Source organism: Oryx dammah, unplaced genomic scaffold (assembly GCF_014754425.2).
Source record: "Oryx dammah isolate SB20612 unplaced genomic scaffold, SCBI_Odam_1.1 HiC_scaffold_11, whole genome shotgun sequence".
Lineage (NCBI taxonomy): Eukaryota > Metazoa > Chordata > Mammalia > Artiodactyla > Bovidae > Oryx > Oryx dammah.
This window is the reverse complement of record NW_024070195.1, coordinates 21,935,439-21,948,550: the sequence shown is the minus strand read 5'-3', so window position 1 is coordinate 21,948,550 and position 13,112 is coordinate 21,935,439. Positions and strand designations below refer to the sequence as shown.

Here is a 13,112-nt window from a genome sequence, read left to right as displayed (position 1 = left end):
CCCATAAGTATGTAGCAACTGTTCTAATCTCTGAACACTAGTTTCTAAATCTGCGTTCTTTGATGTTTCCATAAGTGCTTAGGACTCCAGCTGTGTACCTCCATTAGCAACATTTTCAAAGGTAATGCTCTCCCAAGCATACCCAGCAAGTAGACAGGACACGTAGAAGGAAAAAGAAGTTTTCCTGTACTCTTTTTACATCTTTCCTTTTAACAGGACAGGACCATTTAGCAAGTCTGCATGGTGAGTGAGCATCTCCTGCCTTCTCATCTCAAACCTGACACTGATGAACATCCATTCTGAATCTCTTAGAAGAGGGCAAGGACACAAGAGAGTGGTTTGCCTCTTTGGCTGGGGCATTCGCTTCTATACCTGTCATCATGGCCAGCTGTATATGTCTGTGATCAGTGCATTTCAGAGGGCCTTGTGTCCGGGAAATTACACTGCCAGTCTGTCCTTCATCTCACCACTGGAGAATCCTGTGTTCTTCATGCCAGAGGAGGAATTGTGTTCCTCAAAGTACTAAGGCAAGTTCACTTCAGATTTTCCAGCCTCTTAATTTTAAACTTTCTCCAAATGCAGGGGAAACTCCATTGAATTGATTTCTGAAGCTAGTTTGATGAAAGATGAGGTGGGGGGCATAGTCTAAGTGGTTTTCCTGCTCTCTGAACTCTAATTTCCCCCCTAGTTAATTTTTGTGTAGTAAAGACCTTAGTCAACGTAGGAGTGATTTCTCAGTGACTACAGTGGATGGTTTTAAAAGGTGGACAAATCTGAAACAGAAAAACAGATATCAAATATTAACATATATATGGAATCTAGAAAAATGATACTGATGAACCTATTTGCAGGGAAGGAATGGAGACGCAGATGTAGAGAACAGACTTGTGGATACAGCAGAGCAAGGAGAGGATGGGAGGAGCTGAGAAAGTGGTATTGACAAATACGTACTATCCTGTGTAAAATGGATAGCTAGTGAGGCATTGCTACAATGGCCCCAGGGCCATTTTGCTTAGCACCAGAGAAATACCACACAAGAAATTCCAGCTGGAGGTGCCGGGGATTGAACCCAGGGCCTCGTGCATGCTAAGCACGCGCTCTACCACTGAGCTACACCCCCAACAATTACAACCCCTTTGTGGAAAATAATTGAATGGCAATAACTATCTGCATTAGTTTTCAAGAACTGTAGCCCAGTACAATCTAGCTCTGTTCTGGAGAATCTTGCCCATGTGTTTGCCCTCCTCTCATGGAGCTCTTGGCTCTACGAGAGTATGAAGAACTAGAAACCAGAGTAATAGCTACTGACTTGAAGTGGTTTATTCTGTTCTACTCTAGGGATATAGTTGAATTAAGTAAGGTTCCTTACAACATTAAAGACACTAAGTATTGTTTTGAAGATTATAAATTTACTTCCCTGGTGGCTCAGATGGTTAGGAATCTGCCTGCAATGGGGGGAAACCTGGGTTTGATCCCTGGGTTGGGAAGATCCTCTGGGGAAGGGAACAACGTCCCCAGTAGAATTGCCTGGAGAATTCCATGAACAGAGGAGCCTGGCAGGCTACAGTCCATGGAGTCGCAAAGAGTCAGATACAATTGAGCGACTTTCACTTTTAGTAACAAAGTACCTAGGGAAGAATTCTGTAAACTGGAAAATGTCAGTAAGATTTGTTTTACAAATCATGGATAAATCAGAAATTTGAACAACTTATTCTGGACAAGATGGTTGACTGGAATTACTGGGCATGAGTGAGGAGTTGGCCAGCATAAAAGGATCCCCAAACCTAAAGAGTGGGTATTTCCACTTTTTTCTTGTTTTATGCCGTTTAATTAATTGCTTTCAAACTTTTCTCAAATCTAGGAACAAGTTTACTTGAACTGAATCAAGATGCCTTTTCCCAGTGAGTGCTAGATAATGAGCATCATTTATTTACCACCAGGTGTAGAAGGTTTGAGTTTTGAGACACTGAAACTTGGTGGGTTTCCCAAGGGCAAGTTGAAATCCTGCTCACAGAACTCTAAGTTGAGTTCTGACCATGGTCAATATGACATATTTGTTATTTGTTTTTTTTTTTTTCAAGCTTTCAAAATTAAAAAAAAAATGGTGCCTTTAAAATATAGCTGGGGACAAGAAGTGGATAATATAGTAATAGCAATAGGTTACATTACATGATTATATCACCTCCTTGATAAACAGACTCCCCAAGAGGTGAAGTAACTAACTGCCAACAGTTCACAGCCAACAAGTAGCAGCGCAAGTTTCAAAGCCAGGCAGATTTCCTGTAGAGCACCTGCTCCACATCTTTTCTTCTGAGATGGGAGTCCTGAAGTCAAAAGGCAACTTGAGATTAGTTTGGATTTATTCCTCTTTGAAAACGTCATTATCACTTATAGGGAGGTTTCTAATTTTCTGGGGAAATGGGGAAGCAAGAAAGCAATGAACTCACAATAGTCACCATGAAATAAAATACCTCAAGTCCAGCAATATGGTCTGCAAACCCTGCTGTGACATTTTGTAAGGGACGTGACAGCTCTGGTTTTGAGATGCCTAAAGGAATGGAAGACAGAAGAGAGAGGAAAACAAAGCATTTCTGAGAGCTGGGTATTTATTATAGCATCTCTTATAGAATGCAAAGAAGCTTTGCACTAGGATAATATCTATCAAATGAATTAGTTAAATGTATGTCCAGTAGCTAGATCTACAGATTACAATAGTTCACTAGGTAAGCTTCCAGAATTTTTTAACTGGGGAAAAAAGTTCAAATCCCTAGGGGCTGAGGTCCTTCTGTTTGAATTTATTCTCCAGTTATTTCTAACTGGCAGAAGCCTACTGAAACTTTGCCTGCTCTTAAAGTTGTGAGTATTTACAGTCAGATCCCTCCTTAGTGGTTGGTAAACTATTGCCAGGGAGCCAAGAATGGTTTGGGAACATTAAAAGGTTGAATAAATAAAATGAAAACTAGTATTAGTTGACACATGAAGTTTATATGAAGGTCAAATGTCAGTGTCCATATATAAAGTTTTATTAGAACACAGGCACTTCATTTACACATCTTCAATGGCTGCTTTCAAGCTACAACAGAGAGTGGCTGCAACAGAGACAATAAGTGGCACCCTTTTCTCTTCCCACTGCTGCTGTTCACAGTATACATCACAGTGACTCAGTGACTGTTGCCCAAGTTTTTCAGCGTCATTATTGCATAATATTTTATTATTTTTTTTTAAATCAGTAGTGCTTACTGCTCACAGGGTATTAATATGTTGCAGTACTATGTAAACTTAAAGAGGTCATAAGGTACCTTTGTTACCTTGGCAAAAAAAAAAAAAGTTGAAAATCTAAAAGTGGGCTTCAGTTATGAGCTTCTCCATGACTGAAATGTGGCACATATTTAACATGCTAACGGAATACACTGTATTAACTAAAAAGTTTAGAATGCCGAAACCCGGGATTGAACCAGGGACCTTTAGATCTTCAGTCTAACGCTCTCCCAACTGAGCTATTTCGGCCACTTGAAATAGCAGTCTTTGATCTCTGTTTTTTAATAATTAGACTGTTTTCAGCTTCTTTTTCGGGTTTCAAATTCTTTAAGCCTGATGATCTAGTTGTCCAATATACTTGCTCACCCAGAAAGAACTGGACTCTTTCTTCCATATGTGCTGCTTGGATCAAGTTCCCTCTGGTGTGAGATAGTAGGTGGAGCAGGGAGGCAGAAGAGAGGTAATAGCAACTCACTGTAAAGTCTTTCCGCTTCTCCACATCCTGTCAGTTGACCCAGACCCAGTTCAGAAACTAAAAACATAAAGGCAGTATTTTTTTGGGGGGGAAGGGGGTGTTTCTTATTTTTCTCTTCCTCTTGATCCTCCTTCTTTGAAAGTCTCCAAAAATGCTGAGAAATGGAATCCAATAACTCTGTAAGTTTGGAAAATATATATATGTACAGTAAGTCCCCTATATGCAAACTTTCAAAGATGCCAATATGCGTTCCATCAATGTCAGACATGAATGCTATTGCACCTTCCCCTCTACCTCCTACTGCTGATGATCCTTCCACTCTACCGTTTCCTACCTCTTCTCCCTCCTCCAGGCAATAACTCTTCTTGCCTGTTCACTTGATGCCAGCCCCCTGTATTCCAGCTGTTGTACTATACTACTATACTGTACTATAAGATTTAAAATGTTTTAATTTTTTGTTTTTATGTGTTCTTTGTGTGAAAAAATATTATAAGCCTATAACAGTAGGGTACTATATAGTGATTGTATTAGTTGAGTACCTAGGCTAACTTTGTTGGACTTACAAACAAATTGGACCTACCAATTGACTCTCAAAAAAGAACTCATTCATATACACAAACATTACCAGACTACATTACATACTCATCACAATAATTCTCAACTGACAGGAAAGCAACTGTCACAAAAATTAGAACATTTAAAATGGCATATCTCATTACAACAGACTTTCTTCACAAAAAAATCAATAGTTAAATTTTTTATTAAAAATTTTTTACACAATTTAAAAGGCTATTTTCCATTTAAAGTTATTTCAAAGTGAAAGTGTTAGTCACTCAGTCGTGTCCAACTCGTTGCGATCCCATAGACTGTAGCTCACCAGGCTCCTCTGTTCATGGAATTCTCCAGGCAAAAAATAATGAAGGGGATTACATTTTTCTCCAGGGGATCTTCTTGACCCAGCAATGGAAGCATGGTCTCCTACATTGTGGTCAAGTTCCTTACTTCCTGAGCCATGAGTTTTCTTCCCCTGGAACCTGTCTTACATTCAAATTTGTACCTCCCACTTCCCAGCCCTACTGTTGCCCTTCCCTCCCCTTGGAAACCACTAGCTTGTTCTCTGTATCTGTGAAGTAACATCAATAGTTGATTTTTAAAATAAGACAAATGATTTGACATGGTTTCCTTTGACTCCTGATAAGTCAAGAGGTGTTACCAATATTATTTAGTTGTTTATTCAAGGAGTCAGTGCTAGTTTGAAGTGACAAGAAATAATCTGTGAGTAGTCTTTCTGGAAAAAACTTCAAGTGAGACTATTTTGTGAGAGATTGAACAAACAATTCATTACAACATGGAGTGAAATCTGCTACAATGTTTTAGAACTGGTTGCAGCTAATAAATAAAGGTTTATTTGAACAAGTTTTAAAACTTGTGGAAAATGTAGGTCACAATAAGTGTCCTACAAATAAGTAGACATTCCCTGCCTTTAACAGACTTGCCTGGCTCAGATGGTAAAAGCATCTGCCTACAATCTGGGAGGCCTGGGTTCGATCCCTGGGTAGGGAAGATCACCTGGAGAAGGAAATGGCAACTCACTCCAGTACTCTTGCCTGGAAAGAAGGCTGGTAGGCTACAGTCTGTGGGGTCACAAAGAGTTGGACATGACTGAGTGACTTCGCTTTCACTTTTCCTGTCTTTATTCAGATACTTGTAAACTTTTGAATGTCATAGGTTATCGAACAAAGAGGTATCCGTGGAATCAATCATTGCCATTTTTGAAAATTTATCAGTCATATAAAATGAAATCTTTGGCCTACCCTGCTAAATCACTTGGCAAATAATTCATGAGCCTTAGTTCAGGGTTAAGATTAAAGCCCTGGATGTGCTGGGGTTGAACCCAGGGCATCGTGTATGCTAAACACTGTGCTCTATCACTGAGCTACATCCCCTGCAGAAGGTGTCTAGGATATTCCATATGACAAGTTGCCACTATCCCTGGGTCAGGGAAGAGCCCTGGGAGAAGATTCCTTGGAGAAGGGAATGGCTACTCCCTCCAGTATTCTTGCCTGGAGAATTCCATGGACAGAGCCTGGCAGGCAACAGTCCATAGGGTTGCAAAGAGTTGGACATGACTGAGCGACTAACTGGGGGCTTTTTTGAGATTTAAGTACCCTGCTGTTTCTGAAGGAGAAGGCAATGGCAACCCACTCCAGTACTCTTGCCTGGAAAATCTCATGGGTGGAGGAGCCTGGTAGGCTGCAGTCCCTGGGGTCACTACCAGTCAGATGCAACTGAGCGACTTCACTTTCACCTTCCACTTTCATGCATTGGAGAAGGAAATGGCAACCCACTCCAGTGTTCTTGCCTGGAGAATCCCAGAGACCAGGAGCCTGGTGGACTGCCATCTATGGGGTCACACAGAGTCGGACATGACCGAAGCGACTTAGCAGCAGCAGCAGCAGCTGTTTCTGAAACCCTCAAGAGAAGAGATTTTGCTTTCTGAATTGAAAGATGTCTGAAGACAAAAGAGATCTCTCATAAGTAGGGGACCCTCCAAGGACTGCTGCTAGCTGACTTCATGAGTGGCAGTTCCTGTCCACCACCAAGCATACATCAGGATGAAATATTCTGTTGAGTCTTCAACTTCTTTTCTGTCTGTAAAGCTCTTAGAAAAATATAAAAGATAGTGGAGGGGAATACCAAGCCAGTGCCGTGAAAACTACTCAGGAAATTTAGGTCCACGTGGGGAGATAAGAGTGAAGTGTAACTAATATGGATATGAAGTGAAGAGCCAAGTCAGTCATAACTAAACCACTGCGCCTAGCATCTTTGTCTGGAAACGCAGAAGCAGAATACTGTCCAGGACACTGCAAATGTAGATCTGACACCCTTAAGGACAGAAGACAGGAAAGAAGATTAGAAAAGATGCTCCTGTCAATATTGTGCCTGTTTCAGACAGAATGTTTTTCCACAAGAAGGTGAACACGAAGGAAGCCAAAAAGAAAAGTTCTTTATAAGACCTCCCCACGCCTGGGTAGGTCCTCAAAATCTATCTGTCCCTGAGGCACAAATAAGTTGATGTTTCCTGCCTTTATTCAACTGTGCATCATTGTCAACCCAAACACATATACTTTTTTGTGTTTTTGTTTAGTTTATTTTAAGAAAATCCTGTCATAAGTAGAAAAGGGCAGGAAATCATGTAATTTTAAAACTTCTCTAAATAACTGAAATTTAGCAAGGTTCAGCTGTTCCTAGACTAATGTCAGAGGACTGGAGAGTTGAGAGGGGACGGAGAGGAGAGAAGGGAGCGGGAAGACAGCTGCGGGGAAAGAAGAATCAGCCAAGCCAGAGCACGAAAACGAGGACACAAGAAGAAAGTTTGGGAATGAGCATTATACACCACTGATACTCGGATAAGGGAGAATGTGGATGTATCCGAAGTCTTTGTCTCTTCTGCATGTCGACAGGTTCGCCGCAAGAGCAGTCTTCCTCATTCTAATCGAAGTAGGTGAAAACCTATGTCCTACGAGAATCCGGTTTGTTTTGTTCCAGATATCGTAGTTTGAAAGATACTAGTTGCTCTTTTCCTCGCTGAATGAACAGGTTGAGCACTTTGGAGGGCCCTTGTGTAGCTGAATTTTTGTTTGCGGTGCAGTACTGCCGGAAATTCCCTGGCGTTTTGGCAACCCACTCCAGTGTTCTTGCCTGGGGAATCCCATAGACAGAGGAGCCTGGCGAGATACAGTTTATGGGGTCGCAAAAGAGTCTGACACGACTGAGCGATTGAGTATGCACGCACGCACTGCAGGAATTGATAGCTTTATAAAGAGCAACTGCAAAGCCACGTCTGGATTCCCGTGTGACTCCAGTGAGAGCAATGTTGAGCGTAGAAGCAGGGTCCACCAGTGCCTTTGGGCTTATGTATCCGAGGCAGCAACAGATTTTTAGCACACTAGCTTTGGAATGTGAGGGACAAATGAGAAAGAAATGTAAGCCGGACAGCAAACTAACACTTTTAAATACAAGTCCAAGAATACCAGTGTCAGCACCTTGGATAGCGCCTCAAACTTTTGACCTGAGGGTCGGAAGTTTAAGTGTCTGAGCGAAGGTTCTTTAGCACTTCCATTCTTGTTTCTTACTCTTACGCAGAAGTCTCCTGAAACTCAGTTTTCTTCTAGGGATCTTTGAGACATTTTCAGTGTTCTCTACTGCTTATACACTACACTTCTCCCAGTGGGAGTTCTGAAGAGCCACAGTTTGAACAGAGAAAGTCGATTCAAACGACTACAGTCTGTCCTCCTCTAGATTTTTGTTTTAAGCACAAATGGTATTTCCATCAAAGATACATGAGGATCAGAAATATCTGGCTTCACTTTGGCCATTTCCGAAGTCCTCATGCAATATTGTTACCTAAGACTAGTAGAGGTGGGGACAGGCATCCTATACACTGTGTGTACCCCAAAACACAGCTGTGATTGCTCAAAATGGCTAGAGAGAAGATGGCTAAGAAAAACATGGACAAATGGTTTGAGTACACCCGCACGAATTATATCATTGTGTTCCAAAGTTGCAAAGAAAACTGAGACACAAGAACAAGGCAGGAAACTGACTCATTCAAAAGACCAAAGGCAGCAAAGACAAAAATGACAACAGGAATAAACATGCCAGAAACTCTCCTAGATGGCTTACTGAGGTCTCCAATGAAGTCTCCCACGTGGAAGTGCCGGGAATTGAACCCGGGGCCTCGTGCATGCTAAGCACGCGCTCTACCACTGAGCTACACCCCCCCCCCCGCATACCTACGCTGCTTTCTTATGCAAATTACTCATGAGTTCTCTAACATCAAAAACTTCCTTAATATGGATGCTAAATTATTTCATTTAACTTAATTTTTGCCGCATGTTCATCCAACATCTCCCAGCCAGCATCTTTGATGAAATGTTTCATTTCTAGCAACTCCATTAGTATCCTATTTCACTCTCCTAAACCGTGCTGCACAATGTTTCCCCACTTTCCCTTACTTTTTCTGCTCAATAGCAAAGTTAAATTCGTAACATTTCACTCCAAAGGCCTCATCATCACCGTTGAAGTCTGTCTTTCCAAAGAACATTTGATTGAAGGAAAATAAAAAGGAAGATCTGGCTCACGCAGGATCTCTCGAACCTGAGGCAACAGACTCACATTATCAGGCTTGAGGACCCAGAGACATTGGCAGCATCATTGAGGAGCACGAAGGGGAAAGAACAGAAAGAGAAGAAAAGCAAAAGTAAGATGTTCTCAGTCAATTATCTTTTAGAAGACATTATTCTTTCAACTGTTCGGGTTAATGAAAGAGTTGTGAACCAAGGAGAAGCAAACCTATCCAGTGACGATCCCTTCTCTGTGCTTCTCTCCTCTTCTACCACCAACCATAATTATATTGTACAGTCACCAGAAATAGTAGGCAATGGATCATTATTCTTTCTGATCAAGTAAACTGATCTTTTACTTTGGGTGGAGTGGGCTACCTAGAGCTCATAAATTATCACTCACCAAATCTTCAGTAATGTCTAATATGAATGAGAGATGTTGGCAACGTCGGGGGTGTAGCTCAGTGGTAGAGCGCGTGCTTAGCATGCACGAGGCCCCGGGTTCAATCCCCGGCACCTCCATTTAAACTCTACTGCGGACCACTAATGAAAAAAGTACTGAACGGTAGTAGATGGTTTGTGGATCTTCAACTGTTGCGGTCTACGCTAAATAGCGTCACTCATCCCTCCAGTTTTGAAAGAGGATCATGTATTTGTCATGAGGAATTAACCCCCTCAGTAATTTACACATTAGCTGACCGCACATTGGGGAAGTTAAGGATTTTATGCTATCAAGCTTTCTTTGACATAACTCAATACACCTCCTCAATACACTGATTCTTATCTCTTTAAATAAAATCGTGCCTTTTATTAATAAATTCCAATCACAAAGAAACACCAGAAAAATCATGTAAAGACTTTGGAGTTCAAATGAAAATTATCAGTGGAATAGAGAGGGAGCAAAATGTTCTTGTGTCCGGAGGCTGGCCATAACAGTGAAAAGACCCACTCTCACTTCCTCTCTCTGATTCGTGTATCCATGGATCCTGATGAGAGAGATACTTTGCCATTAGTCACTGATGAAGAGTATTTACCATATCCTGGATATCATTACATGCCCTCCCTCACCAAAAGTATTGTCTCTTAGCTCATACCATAACTAAGTATTCAAAAGGTCATTCCACCATCCAATCAGGTTAGTTGCTTCGGGGTTAGCTGCCTCCTGGTGAGGCCAGTGAATTCCAGAATATTAGCCCATTGCCGATTTTTTTTTTCTTTCTATAAACTGGTTTCTTGTCTCAGAAACAATGCTGTAGGTGCTGTTGAATAAGACATTCAGTAAATTCGTGGCTGGTAGTTTTGGCAGAAGCATTGTGGGACATGCTGCTGCTGCTGCTGCTAAGTCGCTTCAGTCGTGTCCAACTCTGTGCGACCCCAGAGACGGCAGCCCACCAGGCTCCCCCGTCCCTGGGATTCTCCAGGCAAGAACACTGGAGCGGGTTGCCATCTCCTTCTCCAGTGCATGAAAGTGAAAAGTGAAAGGGAACTTGCTCTGTCGTGTTTGACTCTTCGAGACCCCATGGACTGCAGCCTACCAAGCTCCCCCGTCCATGGGATTTTCCAGGCAAGAGGACTGGAGTGGGGTGCCATTGGGACATGAAGGGAAATCTATGTATAGAATAAGTGTCTATTCCAGTGAGATTAGATATACATTGTGCCCCTAATACAGAAGCGGTCAAATGTAAGGAAGCTGACACCAGGGTAGGTAGTTGTTCCCCAGTGGAATAATCGCCCCCAAGTGAGGGCTCAAAGTTTGTGATGTTAGTAGTTTAGTCACTTAGTAGTAGTTCAAACTACATTGTTTTGGTGCACAGAAGTCTATGTTGCTTCATTCATTATCAGAGAAATGTAAGTCAAAACTACAATGAGGCATCACCTCATACCAGTCAGAATGGCTATCATCAAAAAAATGTACAAACAATAAACGCTGGAGAGGGTGTGGAGAAAAGGGAACCCCCTTGCACTGTTGGTGGAATGTAAATCGATACAGCCACTATGGGAGAACAGTATGGAGATTCCTTAAAACACTAAGAATAAAACTTCCATATGACCTAACAATCCCACTACTGGGCATATACCCTGAGGAAACCAAAACTGAAAAAGACACACATACACCAATGTTCACTGCAGTACTATTTATAATAGCTGGGATATAAAAGAAACCTAGATGTCTGTTGACAAATGAATGGCTAAAGAAGAATTAGTATATATAAAAAATGGAATATTACTCAGCCATAAAAAGGAACTCATTTGACCCAGTTCTAATGAGATGCATGAACCTACAGTCCATCATACAGAATGAAGTAAATCAGAAAGAGAAAAATAAATATCATATATTAATGCATATACATGGAATATAGAAGGATGGTACTGATGAATCTATTTGCAAGGCATCAGTGGAGACGCAAACATAGAGAACAGACTTGTGGACACAGTTGGGAAAGGAGAAAATTAAGAGAGTAGCACTGAAATGTATACTTTACTGTATGTGAAATGGATAGTGGTGTTGCCCAAATGGTCTGGGAGCGAGCGATGAGAATGAAGACAGAACACGAAATCTGGTGCAACGGGTCAGGGGACCTGCAGCCTCTATTGGACTGAGGTGCAGAGTCCACTCTGAGTCCAGCTTGTATTCCTAATTGCAAACTACAAGACTTTTTTGATCTTATCTTTCCCAAGACACTATGCTGACATAGTCCAGGTCTCCTTGTTTTCACCCCAGGCCTTTCTCTTTTGGGTTAGTCTTGGGAACAATCAGCAAGTGCATAGGCAGCATTCATGTCTAATTCCAATCTGGTGTTCCAAGGTCCATTCTTTCATGATCCCAGTCATACTCCCTTCTGGGTCTGGCCTTGGAGTTTGTAACAAGGAGATTATTCTTAAGAAAAACATGAAGGATAATCATTAACACAGTCTTAATATATGCTGTTTTTCCAGGTGCTATTTTTGTGGGATTTCTCAAGGCTGCGAAAAGACATTATTAGGAATTCCCACTACATATTGGGAGCTTGCTGTAGGATGCAAGGAGCTCAAACTGATGCTTTGTGACAACCTAGAGGGGCGGGATGGGGGTGGGGGTGGGAGGGAGCTTCAAGAAGGAGGGGATGTGTGTATACCTGTGGCTGATTCATGTTGATATATGGCAGAAACTAACACAATATTGTAAAGCAACTATCCTCCAATTAAAAATTTAAAATTAAAATAAGTATTAATAAAAAATTAAAATACATATGTAGAACCAAAAAATAGTAAGTCTGCATTGCTGGGCCTATATATGACCCCTGTTCTTGTCATCATGGTTACTTCGTTCATCAGCTTATTGGGCAATACAGTGGTGGCCAAGGAGAAGCTTCCAGACATCAACAGAATGTGTCATTGTGTTCAACTGCCTCCAAGGAGATTGCTCTCTGTAGAGCATTTACTTGAAAACAAACATCCTTAGGCTCTGCACATCTGGGGGATTCTGTCTACCCGCCTATTTACCAGACCTCTCTGTCACCACTTTTTCAGTTTTCTCTCAATAATTTTCTCTCCAAGCCCCTAATCACCTGCCAAACTATTAGCCACCTCTCATTAACTAGTGTAGATATCTACCCTACATCTGTCCTTCCAAGCAAAACGAACAGTCACATACCCTGTTTGAAGTAATGGCTACTGAGAGGGTGTACCTTCACTACTGGCCTACAGGTTCTATGGAAGCCGCTCACACTTGTGTGGTCCCAGTATATATGAGCAGAATCATCTATAAACCAGGTCTGGTTTTTGGTTTTCTTTTTCTTCTTTAGTTATCAGGAGTTCCCTGTGAAGTTCTGGATGTGGGTTGAAGAATAGAGGATTGTACCAAGTGTAGGAGCCATGGGAATATGAGCTACTTTCTCATGCAAGTGACTCATAAGCCTTGCTTCATATATTCTGTTTCTACTTGAAAATGAAATGATGCTGGGCACTATTTATTGCCTCACAATGCTAAATGATTTCCTTGCCTGAATTGCAAAGGAGCCAATCCAAAACTGATTTGGTCATAGTTTCCATTTTATTTTTGAAGAAAATTTTGTGAAGAAATTCTGTTGTGATGAGATTTGTCATTTCCAATTTTCTAACTTTATGACAGTTGCTTTCCTGTCAGTTGGGAATATTGGCTGGAGTGTTTAGTCTGATAATGTTTATGCATGTGGCATTCTTTTAGCAAATTCACAGCATCATTGGCTTTTATTTCTCATCATTTTTGGAGATTGTGAGAGATGAAAGAATGA

The 13,112-nt window shown here is 41.4% G+C and overlaps 4 non-coding genes across 4 annotated transcripts; 1 reads left to right on the top strand and 3 right to left on the bottom strand.

Annotated features, from left to right (window-relative positions):
* Positions 1 to 1,048: 1,048 nt before the first annotated feature.
* TRNAA-AGC lies at positions 1,049 to 1,120 on the bottom strand. Its single transcript has one exon. It is a non-coding gene; the product is annotated as a tRNA-Ala (tRNA).
* Positions 1,121 to 3,434: 2,314 nt separating this feature from the next.
* Positions 3,435 to 3,507, bottom strand: TRNAF-GAA. The gene has a single exon. It is a non-coding gene; the product is annotated as a tRNA-Phe (tRNA).
* A 4,938-nt stretch (positions 3,508 to 8,445) lies between these two features.
* On the bottom strand, positions 8,446 to 8,517 carry TRNAA-AGC. Its single transcript has one exon. It is a non-coding gene; the product is annotated as a tRNA-Ala (tRNA).
* Positions 8,518 to 9,309: 792 nt separating this feature from the next.
* On the top strand, positions 9,310 to 9,381 carry TRNAA-AGC. Its single transcript has one exon. It is a non-coding gene; the product is annotated as a tRNA-Ala (tRNA).
* The last annotated feature ends 3,731 nt before the right edge of the window (positions 9,382 to 13,112 follow it).